Source organism: Typopeltis vanoorti, chromosome 17, assembly GCF_054136105.1.
Source record: "Typopeltis vanoorti isolate ZY-2024b chromosome 17, IOZ_Tvanoo_1.0, whole genome shotgun sequence".
NCBI lineage: Eukaryota > Metazoa > Arthropoda > Arachnida > Uropygi > Thelyphonidae > Typopeltis > Typopeltis vanoorti.
The window spans coordinates 81,452,631-81,470,738 of NC_143565.1; the positions used below are offsets into that span (position 1 = coordinate 81,452,631).

The 18,108-nt window shown below is 35.9% G+C and overlaps 1 protein-coding gene across 3 annotated transcripts in view; it reads right to left on the reverse strand.

Annotated features, from left to right (window-relative positions):
* Positions 1-18,108, reverse strand: part of eIF2Bdelta (eukaryotic translation initiation factor 2B subunit delta) — a 380,912-nt gene that overhangs the window by 42,505 nt on the left and 320,299 nt on the right. The gene's annotated exons all lie outside the window — the stretch shown is intronic.

Consider the following 18,108-nt stretch of genomic DNA (forward strand, 5'->3'; position numbering starts at 1 on the left):
TACTTCTAGGAAATGTGAAAAATCGTAATTGTCCACCATTTCCCTTTTATACTGCTAATAATAGTAGTAATAGTAATGTCATAATAGTAAAAGAAAAAAATTTCATACTTTGTCATAATTTTTTTTATGACACAATTACATATTGTTGGTTTTTTTTTTAGAGGATGCAGAATTATGGAAATACATGTTCGATTTGCATCTGTGCTATGCAGAGGCATAGCACAGATGGAAAATAACAGGACAGGTGTCCTTGATTAGAAAAGATGAACTGAGTTATTCTTTTAATGATCTTTATATAAATTTTTTTTTTTTTTCAAATGAAAGTGAGTTAATCCTATACTGAAGTAGCATGTTTTTTTTTCTCCCAGAAACTTGGGTTTTTCATTCTGCAAACAGGCAAATCATCTAGGAAGCACACACAATTAACAGATAAAAATATAATTTAGTGGGTGGAAGATAGTGTGTACGAAGACAGTTGACTGTGCTCCTACGATGAGTCAGGCACATCCTCACTCCTGCAAGTGGCAGGAGCGAGGATGTGTCTGCACAGTGATATTACAAGAGTTGAGAAGTATATGACAGACGTCAGTTCAGTTTGTGTTTATAAGTTTGACATTGTGCCATAAAATGAGTAAGAAAACTGAAAATCATTTCCTATTATTTAAAAAAAGTGATACAATAAATTAAGTCATAGTTTAGCACATAGCCTACTTAGAATTCAGTTGGCTACCATTGCTATGACTATGGATTTCTCACTGTCATTAATGCATTATATGGTATTAATAAATTAACTTTTTATGTTGAGCCCATACACGAGAGGTTGGTTGATCAACTTGTAGTACATTAGTGCTGTATATGGGTAGTGGGTGTTGGGAAAGGAAGAACTTGTTTACATTTGATTTCAAAGACTGTATATTGTATTCTTTGGGAAACACAACAGAGGGAAGACTGTTCCACAATACAGCAGTTGCAGGGATGAGGGAAGAAAAGAAAGCTGTTCTGTGGGTTTCAAGGTACACTGTGAAAGGAAGTTGAGCAACAGCTGTACATGTTCTGAGCTTAGTACTAAGTGGGAGGAATTATTGATGCTTTTTCAGATGAACATTTCCCCCATGGAAATATTTGTAGAATACACAGAGCAGAAACCAAATGTCTGTGTGAAAATGGGGGGGGGGGAGGATGAGTTGGTAAGAGATGGGATAAATAATTCTAATCGCTCTCCTCTGTATTGAGGCAAGCATTTTGAGGGGGCTTTTAGGAACTCCGACCAACATGTGAGAGCAGTATTTAATAGCTGGGCGGATCTGCAATTTGTATAAAGTTAAGAGCTGTTCGGGGAGAAGTAATGTTTTGAGCAAAAGAGAAATCCTAGTTTTTTAGAAGCTGAGGATGCAATGGTTGTGATATATTTATGCCAGGAGAGGCTGGCTTGATGTTAGGGTAATTCCAAAAAGAGAAATCTCAAAAAAAAAAAAAATGCTGGGAGAAAATGGTTCTTTTTTATGAGAGATAAGATAGAACTGGGTTTTATTAACATTGAAGTTGACGAGGTTATCTGAACCACATTGGAAGATGGCTTGAAGTTCAGAATTGAGGGAGGTGGTGGTTGATATTCTGTAGGTTCAGTTGAGTTGTGTAGAGTGAGGTTTATCAAATGAAAAGGAGGATTGCAATGTGTTGTCATCTGAAAAACTGTGTATATTGGGTTGGAGGTCAACTGAAGTAGGCATATATTGATATATACAGCAGGAAGAGGATAGAACCTTGTGGAACCACCAGCATTAGTTGAATAATGGGAAGATAAAGAACCATCCACCACCACACATAGTGAGCATCCAGACAGAAAGCTGGCAAACCAACTACAAAAGTTCTGGGACAGACCAAACGATGGTAGTTTACCTAGTAAGCCTCTGTGCCAGACCCAATCAAAAGCTTTGGAGGTATCAAGTGCAACCACTTGAGCTTCGTAAAACTGCTTCATGGTATTTGTCCAGAGATGGGTGACATCTCCTGTTGATTGGCAGTGATGGAATCCATACTGGTGGTCATTTATTAGGTGGGTGCCTTCAAGGTAGTGTAGGAGTTGGGAATTGATGATTTTTTTCCATGACTTTAGAGGATTGAGGTGAGCAAGATAGGGTGGTAGTTGGATGGCAGTGACTTACTGCCCTTCTCGGGAATGGGTTGAATATAGGCCAATTTCCAAACTGTAGGGTAGATACCAGTGGAGTAAGAGAATATAGACAGGTGACATAGGATAGGAGTCAGTTCTGGTGCATAAATTTTCAGGACAACTGGAGGAATGCCATCAGGGCCAGGAGACTTTTTTTGAGTCTAATTTGGATCTGATATTTTTCTGATCTCTTCCTGCCAAAAGGATACATTGAGCATTTTATGTTGAGAATCTGGAATGGTTTGGGGGGAATTTACTACTGTCAGCTATACATGCATTGGAAGCAAAGAGTGAAGCCAAGAGATTGGCTTTTTCTGTGGGTGATGATGCAATGGAGCCATCTGGGTATGATAGGTGTGGGAATAGTGTTGGCAGAAATTACGGCCAATTGCTTTGGCAAGAAACCAAAAGGCTCAGTTGCCATTTGGACAGGCTGCTAATTTCCTGCTCTTTGCTTTTCAAACTCTATTTTCAAAGCATTGATTTTTTTTTTTTTTTTGCATCCATTTCGGGCTTGAGTATAAGCTCTAAAGATGGATGGAATTCTTGATTTGAGCCAGTTGTGGTATGTTTGGTTTTTCATTTGTACGTTTGCCTTGGCACATCTTTCGGAGAACCAGGGAATGGCAGTTCAGAGTGGTGTGGGGGTGTACGTTTCCATGCAAATGAGGATTACTTTGGTATTAAGTTTGGGTTGGAAGGCCAGAAGCAATAGTCCGACCATGGGAATGAGGCATAGAAGTTGCGGAAGCTGTCCCCATTTGGCACTGTTATAATGCCAAACTACTCTTGTATGTGAGTGGCTGAGTAAGTGTTCTTGCATGGGGAAGGAGATGAACACTACACTGTGGTCAGAATTACCTAGGGGGCCCACTACATTCACTGTGTATTTGGAAGAGTTGTTGGCGAGGAAGAGATCTAGGGTTTAAGGGAGTGGTTTGGGTTATCTGATATTCTGGTTGGCATCTGAACAAGTTGCATAAGGTTATTAGAAATGATGGCAAATGTTTCAGCATCTCTGCTTGCAAGATCTGTACAACTGAGGAGGAAAGCTAATTGGTGTGGACATTAAAATCTTCTAGGAGATGATTTTGCTTTGGGAAAGTGGGATTGGGGAAAATAAATTTTAAAGGAGAGGAAATTAAAGAGTTAAGAGTGGTTGGTTGCATTAGGGGAGCGATAGACACAGCAAATGAATTTGATTGAGTGGGGGAAGGGATATTTTCAACCAAAGAATGTCGAAGTTGGGCAATTCTAGGTTGGGTGCTCAAGGTATGTCAGAGCAGACATATGCTTGGATCGAAAGTAATTAAAGAGTATGTAGATTGGAAGATTGAGATGAATAGTGGTGGTGGGGGAGGTGAGATTTGAATTTCTGCCAGAAAGAGTAGGTGGGATTTGGTAGACTGAGGATGGTAGTGGACACTATTAAGGTAGGAATTTAGGCAATGGATGTTAGTGAAGTGGATATGCAAAGTTCTGTGAGGCATATAGTTGACTGCAAGGGTCTTGTACATTTCCTATGCAGTGCCTGCATACTGGTTTTCAAGGTGGCATCATTTGATTTTTGCACAGTTTTGTAGTCTATGATCCAACTGTTTTCTCCATTTTGGCATTTTTCTTCTCGTTGTTTTTGAAGTTGATGACTTTGTTCCCTATAGGCAAATGTTAGGTGTGGTCGAGTGTGTATGCATGATTGGGGACAAGAGTCTTTGTTGACTGCTGTTATTTAGATGTGTTTGTTGGCATGTTACAAGTCATTTTTATGATGAACAGAAAGTTCATTCCATCCTTTCTTTCATTTGTGGGTCTGAAATGATGACACCTGATGATATTTTTAGAGTCAGTGTTGCATTCTTCTGCAAATTCGATGTCTTCTTTCAGTGATTTTCCATTTTCCGTCGGAAACCTATAATGAGTATGTTGATTTTTTTGACTAAAAACGAATGTAACAAAAATAATTAACACTGGATTTATAGGTTGCAATAGTTATTTAATTAAACCTACTAGTTTTGCCATGTTAATTATTTTTTAAAATTAACCTTTTTTTTTTTTTTTTTTTAAGTTTTGATTCAGCAGTTAATATTAGTGCCAAAAATGCTTGTTTAGGAAATAAACTCAGTGTTAGATCATTTGCTCCGACAATCTAGATTCAGAGAAACCAACCATCCACATGTGTTTAGGCTTAAGTGCTGGAAGAAACACATTACAGACTTAATGAAGTGAAACAGCACTGAGACATCGTCAGAGAGTAAGTTGAGTCTTGTAACACAAACACACATACATACACACACACAACTAAGTGAAACGTGGATGAAAGATCAGGGTCATAAATAGATAGGGCACTATAGGTTGTAAACTGGGATCTCTAAATATTAGTGTCTTCCATATTTTGGGAAGTTTTATGAAACTATATTTATCAAATTAGGATGATTTCTGAGATCAGCTACAAATTCTAAATGCAAGCTTTCTTTTCTAAATTTACTGCAATGGAGTATGTGGTTTTTTCCAATTGGTTCCACTGAGAAAGGAGGGACTTAGTCCTTAAGTGGAGCAGATTAGGGTACTAGTTTTAAGTGGGGCTTAAAAGTAGTGTGGAGGAGGTATTTCTTTAAAATTCTGGCTAGTTTTTCTGAAGTGCCTTAGACATAGATGATGACGACGATAGCATTACTAAAATCCTTCTAAGAAGAAGGTTGAGCATTGGGAGAAAGATTTTTTGATACTGTGGGAACTGTAATCATTATATAACAAGGTGTAATGGATATGGTTAAATTCTACTGCAAGAGAGGCCTCAATAGAACAAAGGTTCTATTGGTTCTATAGTAGGAACTTTAGTATCATTAAAATACTAACCAGTAGGCTCTACTGGTTAGTGTTTTAATGATACTATATTGTTGAGGGGATGGGTGAGTGAGTTTGGAGATTGAGGGATGCAGTTTAATTACCACTGGTAGCTAATCACAAATTGCTTGTCCAAGACTGTCCTAATTTTAAGCACCATCCAGTGAAGAGACGTGTGCCTTCATCTGTTGGTCCCCAAACCTTAACATAATAATATTAATGTCTAAAGTAGTTTTAACGTTCTACAGTCAATTTTCTTGAGCTTATCGGATGAAAAACTCACTTGTCTCTTCCAGTGATCAACTAACTCAGAATCCAATCGAAGAAAGACTAAAAAAAGTTCCTCTAGTCAGCAACTGGAAATGAACTGAGATCGCTTTTTGGATGGTCTAGTGCTGAGGAGTGCAAATCACTTCCACTTAGCTCACTGTGTATATTATTTCTTGTCTCGGGTGCAGACTTAAGTATATGATCACACTATTATAGTTCAAAGGCATAATTGCAAAAATTTGCATAGATAAAAAATAATTTAAAATAATTATAAAAAATTATGAACAATTAATAGTGATCACAACTTAGAGATTGGTATGCAGTCTAATTAGCTGAGGTTCAGATTATTTCCTAGCATTTCACATTTCAAGGAAAAAAAAAAATGATTAAATTTGAACTTGCTAGAATAAAGAACTTTTGTCTGCTTCAAAAGAACTCTCTGTCAACAGCATGAGAAACAAGGCCAGACTTATCAGATTCCAAAAATGTAATATACTCTTGATGTTCATTGATTCGAATCAAGGGAGAAACGCCAGTCTGTCCAAAATAGCAATGATGACATGAGCAGATAGACATTTGATATTCATATCTGAGGTTCCTATTAAGGTCATCATCAAATTCCTGATTTGTACCCTGAAGGGGGATGTACAGGATATGATAGTACTACATGAAAAATTTACATCATTAATATTGGAGTCGAGATTAGCTCTGCTAATGCATTCCTGGATGCTGACAATGTCAAGTTCTTTCCTAATATCGTCATTTTTAATATGACATTGCCATTGATGTCATCTGTTCACCCCTCTAATCTTTCTCAGGACCCTCATATCTGCAGTCTCTAGTATTTGGTCAAGTGTTTTACTTCTGACCCAGCTCTCAGATCCAGAAGTTAAAACTAGTTTGAACATTGTCTTGTATACAGCTAATTTAGTGTTCTGACTAATTTCTCTCTTATTCCATATGAATTTATTCAATTGACTTCCTATCATGCCAGCTTTGTTGATTCTGTTGTCTATTTCCATATTTAATTTATCATCTTCACTAAAAATCATGCCTAAGTAGCTGAAATGTTTTACTTGTTCCACAGGTTCTTTGTTCACAACCCAGTTGACATTTTCAACGATTCTACCTATTTTCATTGTCTTTGTCTTTTTATTGCTGACCTTCATACCATACCTATTACAACAGTTATTCAATTTAGTCAGAGAATCTTGCAAACTTATAGTGGATTTATTTAGAAGTATAACATTGTCCGCATAAAGTAAAGAGCTGACATTAACATCTCCAATTTAGATATCATGTTTGATACCACTTTCCTTCATAATGTGATCCATATAGATAATGAATAACAGAGGGGATAATGTACATCCTTGTCTCACACCAGATTTAACATTAAACCATCTTCCTGTACTTCCTTCAATTCTAACTGCTGATTTACAACTCAAATACAGACTAAGAATTGCTTGATATAATGCCACATTGACACCATATAACTGTAGCGTATTGAATAGCTTCTCTCTTGGCACCTTGCCATATGCCTTTTCCAGATCGACAAAACTTAAATACAGATCTTTGTTATATTCTCATGCTTATCTCAACTATTTGTCATAAAGTGAAGATCTGATCCTGGCAACCTCTGTTTGGCCTGAATCCAGCTTGTTCTTCACCAAGCTTTTCTTCCACAATTCTTCTCAATGGTTTCTCAAGTATACTTGCATAGATCTTGCCAGGAACACTCAGTAGGGAAATACCTCTGTAATTCTCACATTCAGTTTTATTTCCCTTTTTATATATGGGTACTCTGAGAGCTCTACTCCAATCGTCTGGAATTCTTCCCTCTGTCCGGGCTTTCTGATTTATACAGTGCAGCCACCGTAAGACTTTTATACCACAATACTTCACATTTCTGGTCGAATATCACCTACTCGAGCTGCCTTTCCACATTTCCAGCCTTTGATGGCTTTTTCTACTTCAAGTATGGATATGTATTCCTGACTGCATGCCTGGTCAGTGTTTTTTACCACTGTGCTGTCATCACTGCTTGTTTCATTTAGCAGTTTTTCAAAGTAATTACTCCATACTTCAAGGATATCTTTTTCTCCCGTTTTCATGTCACCTATATCATCTGTAACTCCTTTTACAGCACTCTTTCATTCATTTCTAAGCTTCTTCAACAACCTCCAGAATATCTTACTCCTTCTTGATATTTATTTTCTATGTTTTTGCCAAAGTCCTCCCATGACTTTTGTTTAGCTAATTTTACACAGTGTTTAACTTTCTTACAATTGTCTCTGTATTTTCTAAGAGCACAAGCTGACTTATTTGCCAGGTACTTTTGATATGCTTTCTTCTTTAACTTCCCGTATCCACCATGGAGTTCTGATTTTTCTATCCTTGCACACAACCTCACCAATTGTCTCTCTGGCTGAATCAATCAGGGTTTTCTTCAAGGCTTGCCACTGAATCTCCAAGGTTCGGTTCCTGTTCACAAACTCTTTCATTTTTTCTTCAATAATCTGTGTATTTTAGTCTACAGTTCACATCTGAGAGCTGCTTAACTTTTATTCGCTTTAAAACTTTCTTACATGTTATTCTTTTCAATATGAAATTCAATTTTATCCTGCTCAAGACCAAATAGCAGGGCTGGCCATCTCGGGGATGTGATGGTTGCAATGGACCCACGCCATACGATTGAGTGAGCACAGTCGGTACACATTTGCAGAAACGTATTTTTTATTTTTCATTATTTTTTTTCTTCTTCTAATTTTGCTTATAACTAAAGGGATTTCATCGACAGGATTTTAGGGCCCCCTGGTAATAATAATATCTCTGTGTTTCTTTATTATATTAGGGTTTTTGCTTAACCCTTTTGATGCGTTTATACAGTGTATAAAAATTAAGAAACATGATTTCGTTTTTACCCTAAAATGCCCGATTCATCATTACTTTTGAAAAAATATTTATTATATTCTTTATATATGGTTAATCTAGAGCAGGGGTGGACAACCCTTAACATGCCTGCCAAAAGCGGCACGCCAATGACTTTTTTCCGGCAAGCAACTCAGGGCTCATCTTAAAAAATAATTAAATAAAAAAATACATTTCAAACATCTTCGCTGACACATATTTTAAATTAATATATTACAATTTTATTAAGTACAGCTATACCAAATAAAAATGCAATAATTAATTAAACTCTACCAACTAGTTCATAATAATAAGTAATAAAATTAGAAACAAACATCCTATTTCCAAGCCATCGATAAATCTCCACGATATACTGATGTATAAGTTTTGTTTAATGCAACAGTTAAGTTGTTGCATTATTTGTCAGGCATCTACACGTGCCGTGACTTTTTTACCATCATTTGATATATCTTTTCATGTTTCGTAAAGAAAGTGTATTTGTATTTGGATTTTATTAAATCGTAAGTCATTAAAATATGGATTGAAAGTATTTATTGTCAATTAATATGTTTAACTTATTAAATATAAAAGCAAATTTCCTTTACATTGATTTTCGGAAACTAAAGTTTTCAGTTTTTTTCGTAAAATCCCTGCAATATTGCAATTGCTATTTCCTGCCTAGAGAGCAATTTGCTTGTGTGCATCCTACCCAAATAGCACCATCTGCTTTCCCATTATTTCAAGCAAAAATTAGCAGTAATTTATAAGACTTGAATTACTTAATGAACAATCCTTCATGTCTGTTCATTAGTTCAATGACTAATGAACAGACAACCATGATACTAGGCCAGTAAAAATATGTGCATATGATTGGTGCGGTATTAACAAAAGATCGCACGAGTCAAAGATAAAAGTCAGCAGACAATTTTTGAATTGTAAATGTTAATTCTCTTCAACCAAATTCAATATCTGAAAGTGCCATAACAATATTCACTATATATTTCCTATCTTTAACACATTTACGAATTTTAGCACTTTCTGTTGATTTTTATTGTTGCTCTGCATTTGAGCTGCGGGGACAAACTCCCACACATCTAGTTTTTAGTGTTCACCAGTGCAGCATATGGTTTTGCTTGCAGCTAAATAGCATAGTTTTTTTGGGGAAGGGAAATGCGATTCATTAGTTAGTGCCATTTTTATCCCAGCTGTCTCTAATTGCACTATTTGTTGAGAAATATATTACACAGACTGCAAATGTTTGTACCTTATTCAGTGATATAATAAAACGACCTGCTTTTACTTGCGTCTGCAGATGTATTTAGTATGGTGGGTGCGTGGTTTTCCACGGGAAGCGAGTCACTATTGCCACAAGGTGAACGTGATTAAACTTTTTTTTTCTGTGCGAGGTTACGCTAGACTTTTCAATTTCTTTTTTTTTCACAAAGTAAAATCAGGGGTGCAAGTTATATGCAAGGACCAGTTATATTCCAGTAAATACGGTAAGTTATTTTTAAAGCTATGTGAAATGTATTATCAATATTCAGGATTATGAAGTGTTGTCTGCACGTGATTAGATCTCAACTACGTTAATTTCAAATAGTGATAGATATAGGTGAAACTGATATACTGAAGTAAACAAACAAAAAAAATAAACACATTCCTTGAGTGATTCTAAAATTTTGTAATATTGTAAAAAGTATGTACATATTTAATTTTTTGTTAATTCATGGAATAAAAATATTTAATATTATTTACTCATTCGACAGGCAAAGCCTAACCCATAATGTCCATGCCAAGAAAGTATCCCTCTGGATGTCACAAAAGAAAATCAGCAGAAAAGAAAAAAGAAGAAAAGCAAAATCTCAAAAAGTCACAAGTAGATTTGTTTTCATGGCTACAAAATAAATCTGACAACAAAATTGCTACGACTTGCATTGAATTTTTTTGAATTGCAACTTCAGCAGTTGCGATTCAAACTTCAACTGAAGAAGAAAACTCCAAACAAGCTACGCAACTTTTCAATGAAAATGTAGAAACTGTGGGATTCGTCGAAAAAGACGCACCTGATTACACAAACGTTTTGGATACAGCAAATAACGATGAAAACAATAATAACGATGGTGATCAAGTGAATATAAATGATCCAGGTTTGTGGCCAAATATTATAACTGATAATATTTTTGATTATTTTGTGTTAAAACCTGACCTAAACAACATCATCAAGATGCATTCGTTTTGAAGGTAGATAATTTTCTATGTCATACTATTTAAAAAAAATGCCAAATGGTGAAACTCAGCTTCGTAGCTGGTTAATTTACTCAAAAGCTCAAGATTCAGTATTTTGCTTTTGTTGTGTATTATTTTCCAAAAGAAGAGGAAAAGATCAATCAACACGATTTATATGTGGTTTTAATAAATGGAGAAAACTGTCATCTGTAATTCGAGATCATGGGCTTTCTGTTGGTCACTTTAATGCTTTTATTGCTTGGCAAGAATAATTAAAAAAACTTAATTTATGTTCGACTGTTGACAGAACAAATCAAATTAATATAAATAAAGAAACGGAACGTCTAAAATTACTATTCCAAAGAATTGTAGATGTAATTCTATTTTTTAGCAAGTAATAATCTGTCATTGGGGTGCTTAACGGTCAAAGCTGTATAACTGAGAGGAGACCTCCACATAGCCTTTAAAGGAATGCGGAGAACCGACCAGGGCTTCTGACCTAATGTCCAATCCTCACCTTCTCGTGGTGCACCCTGTTGGGTATCTACTTTGATACTGAACGAACGAGGATGGGCTGGCAATTTGGGATTTAGCCGACCAAATTGTATTCTTATTGGTTAAACCAAAATAAAAAATGATGGTACAACATGACAAAATTTCATGCCGGCTGGGGCGTCGCCCGGTTAAACAAGGCCCCCGTTGTTTTCGCCAGGGAACCAGGGCGAACAGCGAAAAGTCAGCTACTGGAACAAATCTGAAAACAAACCCCAACTCAACATCACCAGAGTTAAAGATCGGTACTATCAATGTAAGAAGCCTGAATGGCAAAGAAATGGAGCTAGCTGAGGAATTAGATAAGTACCAGATCGACATAATAGGGGTGACTGAAACAAAAAAGACCAAAACTGGTGAGATCTTTCTGAGCAATAAATACAAAACGTTATATTCAGGCAATGACAATCAAGGAAAAGAAGGAGTAGCCATAGTATTCAACACAAAATACGAGGCTAATCTTCTTGAATGGCAGTCAGTCTCAAGTAGAGTAATATGGGCAAATATGAGAATGGGGAACTGGACAATGAGACTTATTTGTGCCTATGGTCCCACAGAAGGTTCTACTAAGGTAGAAGTGGAGGAATTTTTTGAGGCTTTAGAAAAAGCAACTGACACAATGAAAAAGGAAAAGTTGGTTCTTGTTGGGGATCTAAATAGTAGAGTAGGAAATGACTGTGAGACATACAAAAATATTTTGGGAAAATTTGGAGAAAAGAGCAAAGCTAATAATAATGGCAAATATCTGTTGGATTTCTGCTCAGGACATGGACTGGTTATTACTAACACCACGTTCCAACATAAAAATGTGCACAAATTCACATGGAGAGAAGAGGCTAGGAATAAGAAAAGTCTCATTGACTATGTTATTGTTGATAGTGATGTTTTCTCCCTGGTGCAGGACACCAGAGTGTACAGAGGATTTGAAATTGGAAGTGATCACTATTTAGTCTTGAGCAGGATAAAATTGAATTTCATATTGAAAAGAATAACATGTAAGAAAGTTTTAAAGCGAATAAAAGTTGAGCAGCTCTCAGATGTGAGCTGTAGACTAAAATACAGAAATATTATTGAAAAGAAAATGAAAGAGTTTGAGAACAGGAATCAAACCTTGGAGATTCAGTGGCAAACTCTGAAGGAAACATTGATTGATTCTGCCAGAGAGGCATGTGGTGAGTTTGCTGCAAGGATAAAAAAATCAGAACTCCCTAGTGGACACAGGAAGTTAAAGAGGCAGTGAAGGAAAAGAAGAAAGCATATCAAAAGTTCCTGGCAAATAAGTCAGCTTTTACTCTTACAGAATACAGAGACAAATGTAAGAAAGCTAAACAGTGTGTAAAACTAGCTAAACAAAAGTCATGGGAGGACTTTGGCAAGAATATAGAAAATAAATATCAAGAAGGTGGCAAAATATTCTGGAGGTTGTTGAAGAAGCTTAGGAATGGAGGAAAGAGTGCTGTAAAAGGAATTAGAGATGATAAAGGTGAAATGAAAACAGGAGAAAAAGATATCCTTGAAGTATGGAGTAATTACTTTGAAAAACTGCTAAATGAAACAAGCAGTGATGACAGCACAGTGATAAAAAACACTGACCAGGCATGCAGTCAGGAATATATATCCATACTTGAAGTAGAAAAAGCCATCAAAGGCTTGAAATGTGGAAAGGCAGCAGGAGTAGATGATATTCGACCAGAGAAGAGTCCTACAGTGGCTGCACTGCATAGTTCAGAAAGCCTGGACAGAGGGACGAATTCCCGATGATTGGAGTAGAGCTCTCATAGTACCCATATATAAAAAGGGAAATAAAACTGAATGTGAGAATTACAGAGGTATTTCCCTACTGAGTGTTCCTGGCAAGATCTATGCAAGTATACTTGAGAAATGGTTGAGAAGAATTGTGGAAGAAAAGCTTGGTGAAGAACAAGCTGGATTCAGGCCAAATAGAGGCTGCCAGGATCAGATCTTCACTTTACGACAAATAGTCGAGAAAGCATGGGAATATAACAAAGATCTGTATTTAAGTTTTGTCGATTTGGAAAAGGCATATGACAAGATGCCAAGAGAGAAGCTATTCAATACGCTGCAGTTATATGGTGTCAATGGGGCATTATATCAAGCAATACTTAGTTTTTATTTGAGTTGTGAGTCAGCAGTTAGAACTGAATGAAGTACAGGAAGATGGTTTAATGTTAAATCTGGTGTGAGACAAGGATGTACATTATCCCCTCTGTTATTCATTATCTATATGGATCACATTATGAAGGAATGTGGTATTAAACCTGATATCAAAATTGGAGATGTTAATGTCAGCTCTTTGCTTTATGCGGATGATGTTATACTTCTAAATAAATCCGCTACAAGTCTGCAAGATTCTCTGACTAAATTGAATAGCTCTTGTAATAGATATGGTATGAAGGTCAGCAATAAAAAGACAAAGACAATGAAAATAGGCAGAATCATTGAAAATGTCAACTGTGTTGTGAATGGAGAACCTGTGGAACAAGTAAAACATTTCAGCTACTTAGGCACAATTTTTACTGAAGATGGTAAACTAAATATAGAAATAGACAACAGAATCAGCAAAGCTGGTATCGTGGGAAGTCAATTGAATAAATTCATATGGAATAAGAAAGAAATTAGTCGGAACACTAAATTAGCTGTATACAAGACTGTGTTCAAACCAATTTTAACTTATGGATCTGAGAGCTGGGTCAGAAGTAAAACACTTGACCAAAGATTAGAGACCGCAGATATGAGAGTCCTGAGAAAGATTAGAGGCGTGAACAGATGGCATCAATGGCAATATCATATTAAAAATGAGGATATTAGGAAAGAACTTGACATTGTCAGCATCCAGGAATGCGTTAGCAGAGCTAATCTCAGATGGTATGGTCACTTAAATAGAATGGGAGAGGAAAGATTAGCAAAACAAGTGTTCTCTGCCAGGTTGGCAGGAAAACGACCCAGAGGAAGACCAAGATGTAGGTGGATTGATACGGTACAAAGTGCCTTAGACGATAGAAATATAAGATCTGATAATGTTGGAGTCTTGACAAGTAACAGACTGATTTGGAGGAAAATTGTAGATAGGAAGTTAGTAATGATGTAATTTTTTCATGTAGTACTGTCATATCCTGTACACCCCTTGAGGGTACATGGCAGGAATTTGATGATGATGATAATCTGTCATTTCGAGGATCCCATGAAACAATAGGAATGCTGAATAATGGAAATTTTTTAAGTTTAATAAAATTAAGTAAATTTGTTCCTATGCTAATGGATCATGTAAACAGAATTAAAAATACGAAAAAAAGAATTGTGCATCATTTGGCAACTAGATTTCAAGAGGAAATTATTGCTGCATTAGGTAAAAGCAGCCATATATTACAGTATCCAAATGGATTGTACTCCTGATATTTCTCGGTAGCAATATGAAGGGAACATATAAAGGCGTACAATCTAGAAAAATTAGTTTAAACCCTCATGCAATTTATGTACCTTGCTTATCACATTCTTTCAACATGATAATTTGTGATGCTGCTTCTAGTATTCAACACAAAATACGAGGCTAATCTTCTTGAATGGGAGTCAGTTTCCAGTAGAGTAATGTGGGCAAATATGAGAATGGGGAACTGGACAATGAGACTTATTTGTGCCTATGGTCCCACAGAAGGTTCTACTAAGGTAGAAGTGGAGGAATTTTTTGAGGCTTTAGAAAAAGCAACTGACACAATGAAAAAGGAAAAGTTGGTCCTTGTTGGGGATCTAAATAGTAGAGTAGGAAATGATTGTGAGACATATAAAAATATTTTGGGAAAATTTGGAGAAAAGAGCAAAGCTAATAATAATGGCAAATATCTGTTGGATTTCTGCTCAGGACATGGACTGGTTATTACTAACACCACGTTCCAACATAAAAATGTGCACAAATTCACATGGAGAGAAGAGGCTAGGAATAAGAAAAGTCTCATTGACTATGTTATTGTTGATAGTGATGTTTTCTCCCTGGTGCAGGACACCAGAGTGTACAGAGGATTTGAAATTGGAAGTGATCACTATTTAGTCTTGAGCAGGATAAAATTGAATTTCATATTGAAAAGAATAACATGTAAGAAAGTTTTAAAGCGAATAAAAGTTGAGCAGCTCTCAGATGTGAGCTGTAGACTAAAATACAGAAATATTATTGAAAAGAAAATGAAAGAGTTTGAGAACAGGAATCAAACCTTGGAGATTCAGTGGCAAACTCTGAAGGAAACATTGATTGATTCTGCCAGAGAGGCATGTGGTGAGTTTGCTGCAAGGATAAAAAAATCAGAACTCCCTAGTGGACACAGGAAGTTAAAGAGGCAGTGAAGGAAAAGAAGAAAGCATATCAAAAGTTCCTGGCAAATAAGTCAGCTTTTACTCTTACAGAATACAGAGACAAATGTAAGAAAGCTAAACAGTGTGTAAAACTAGCTAAACAAAAGTCATGGGAGGACTTTGGCAAGAATATAGAAAATAAATATCAAGAAGGTGGCAAAATATTCTGGAGGTTGTTGAAGAAGCTTAGGAATGGAGTCAAGAGTGCTGTAAAAGGAATTAGAGATGATAAAGGTGAAATGAAAACAGGAGAAAAAGATATCCTTGAAGTATGGAGTAATTACTTTGAAAAACTGCTAAATGAAACAAGCAGTGATGACAGCACAGTGATAAAAAACACTGACCAGGCATGCAGTCAGGAATATATATCCATACTTGAAGTAGAAAAAGCCATCAAAGGCTTGAAATGTGGAAAGGCAGCAGGAGTAGATGATATTCGACCAGAAATGCTGAAGTATGGTGGTATAAGAGTCCTACAGTGGCTGCACTGCATAGTTCAGAAAGCCTGGACAGAGGGACGAATTCCCGATGATTGGAGTAGAGCTCTCATAGTACCCATATATAAAAAGGGAAATAAAACTGAATGTGAGAATTACAGAGGTATTTCCCTACTGAGTGTTCCTGGCAAGATCTATGCAAGTATACTTGAGAAACGGTTGAGAAGAATTGTGGAAGAAAAGCTTGGTGAAGAACAAGCTGGATTCAGGCCAAATAGAGGCTGCCAGGATCAGATCTTCACTTTACGACAAATAGTCGAGAAAGCATGGGAATATAACAAAGATCTGTATTTAAGTTTTGTCGATTTGGAAAAGGCATATGACAAGGTGCCAAGAGAGAAGCTATTCAATACGCTGCAGTTATATGGTGTCAATGGGGCATTATATCAAGCAATACTTAGTTTTTATTTGAGTTGTGAGTCAGCAGTTAGAATTGAAGGAAGTACAGGAAGATGGTTTAATGTTAAATCTGGTGTGAGACAAGGATGTACATTATCCCCTCTGTTATTCATTATCTATATGGATCACATTATGAAGGAATGCGGTATTAAACCTGATATCAAAATTGGAGATGTTAATGTCAGCTCTTTGCTTTATGCGGATGATGTTATACTTCTAAATAAATCCGCTACAAGTCTGCAAGATTCTCTGACTAAATTGAATAGCTCTTGTAATAGATATGGTATGAAGGTCAGCAATAAAAAGACAAAGACAATGAAAATAGGCAGAATCATTGAAAATGTCAACTGTGTTGTGAATGGAGAACCTGTGGAACAAGTAAAACATTTCAGCTACTTAGGCACAATTTTTACTGAAGATGGTAAACTAAATATAGAAATAGACAACAGAATCAGCAAAGCTGGTATCGTGGGAAGTCAATTGAATAAATTCATATGGAATAAGAAAGAAATTAGTCGGAACACTAAATTAGCTGTATACAAGACTGTGTTCAAACCAATTTTAACTTATGGATCTGAGAGCTGGGTCAGAAGTAAAACACTTGACCAAAGATTAGAGACCACAGATATGAGAGTCCTGAGAAAGATTAGAGGCGTGAACAGATGGCATCAATGGCAATATCATATTAAAAATGAGGATATTAGGAAAGAACTTGACATTGTCAGCATCCAGGAATGCGTTAGCAGAGCTAATCTCAGATGGTATGGTCACTTAAATAGAATGGGAGAGGAAAGATTAGCAAAACAAGTGTTCTCTGCCAGGTTGGCAGGAAAACGACCCAGAGGAAGACCAAGATGTAGGTGGATTGATACGGTACAAAGTGCCTTAGACGATAGAAATATAAGATCTGATAATGTTGGAGTCTTGACAAGTAACAGACTGATTTGGAGGAAAATTGTAGATAGGAAGTTAGTAATGATGTAATATTTTCATGTAGTACTGTCATATCCTGTACACCCCTTGAGGGTACATGGCAGGAATTTGATGATGATGATGATGATGATGCTTCTAGTAGTACATATTGTAAAAAATTTTTCGGAATATTGCAACATTTATAATGCGTATTTTCTGCATCTACAAAAAGATGGGAAATTATACAAAAGCATTTAAATATTACGCTTAAACCATTATGTGATACTCGATGGGAAGCCAAAATAGACCCAGTCAAAGCAGTGTATACACAGTTTGAACAAATTTATAATGCTTTAGAAGAATTTATGGGTGAAATTAACGATAACACAGCAGTATCCGAAGCTAAAAGTCTACTAGATTCATTACAAGAAATGCCATTTATTTTAAGCTTATCAGTGTGGTTTACAATATTGTCAAAAATTAATAGTATCAACAAACTATTTCAAGCAAAAACAATTGTTCTTGATTCTACTTTTAATTTAGTGAATAAAATTAAAAATGAAATCCAAAATTTAAGAACAAAATTTAACACATTTTTAGATGACGCAAAAATGATAGCACAAAACTTGAATATTTCCGAAGACTTCCTTGAAAAAAGAATTCGAAAAAGAAAAAGATTATTTTCCGAACTAGCAGAAAGTGAAGTTTCACTAAACCCGGTAGAGGAATTTAGATGTTCACTTTTTCAATGTTGTGATTGATACTGTTATTGTACAAATAGATGAGAGATTTAAAAATATACCCAATGTTATTTCTTATTTTAAATTAATCACTGATATAAAAACATTAGAAAAAAATGAACTAGAAAACCACTCAAGAGATTTTGTAAAATATCATAGTAAAGATGTAAATGAAGACTTAATCCAGGAAATTGATTTGTTACGAGAATTGATCTTGGACCAAAAA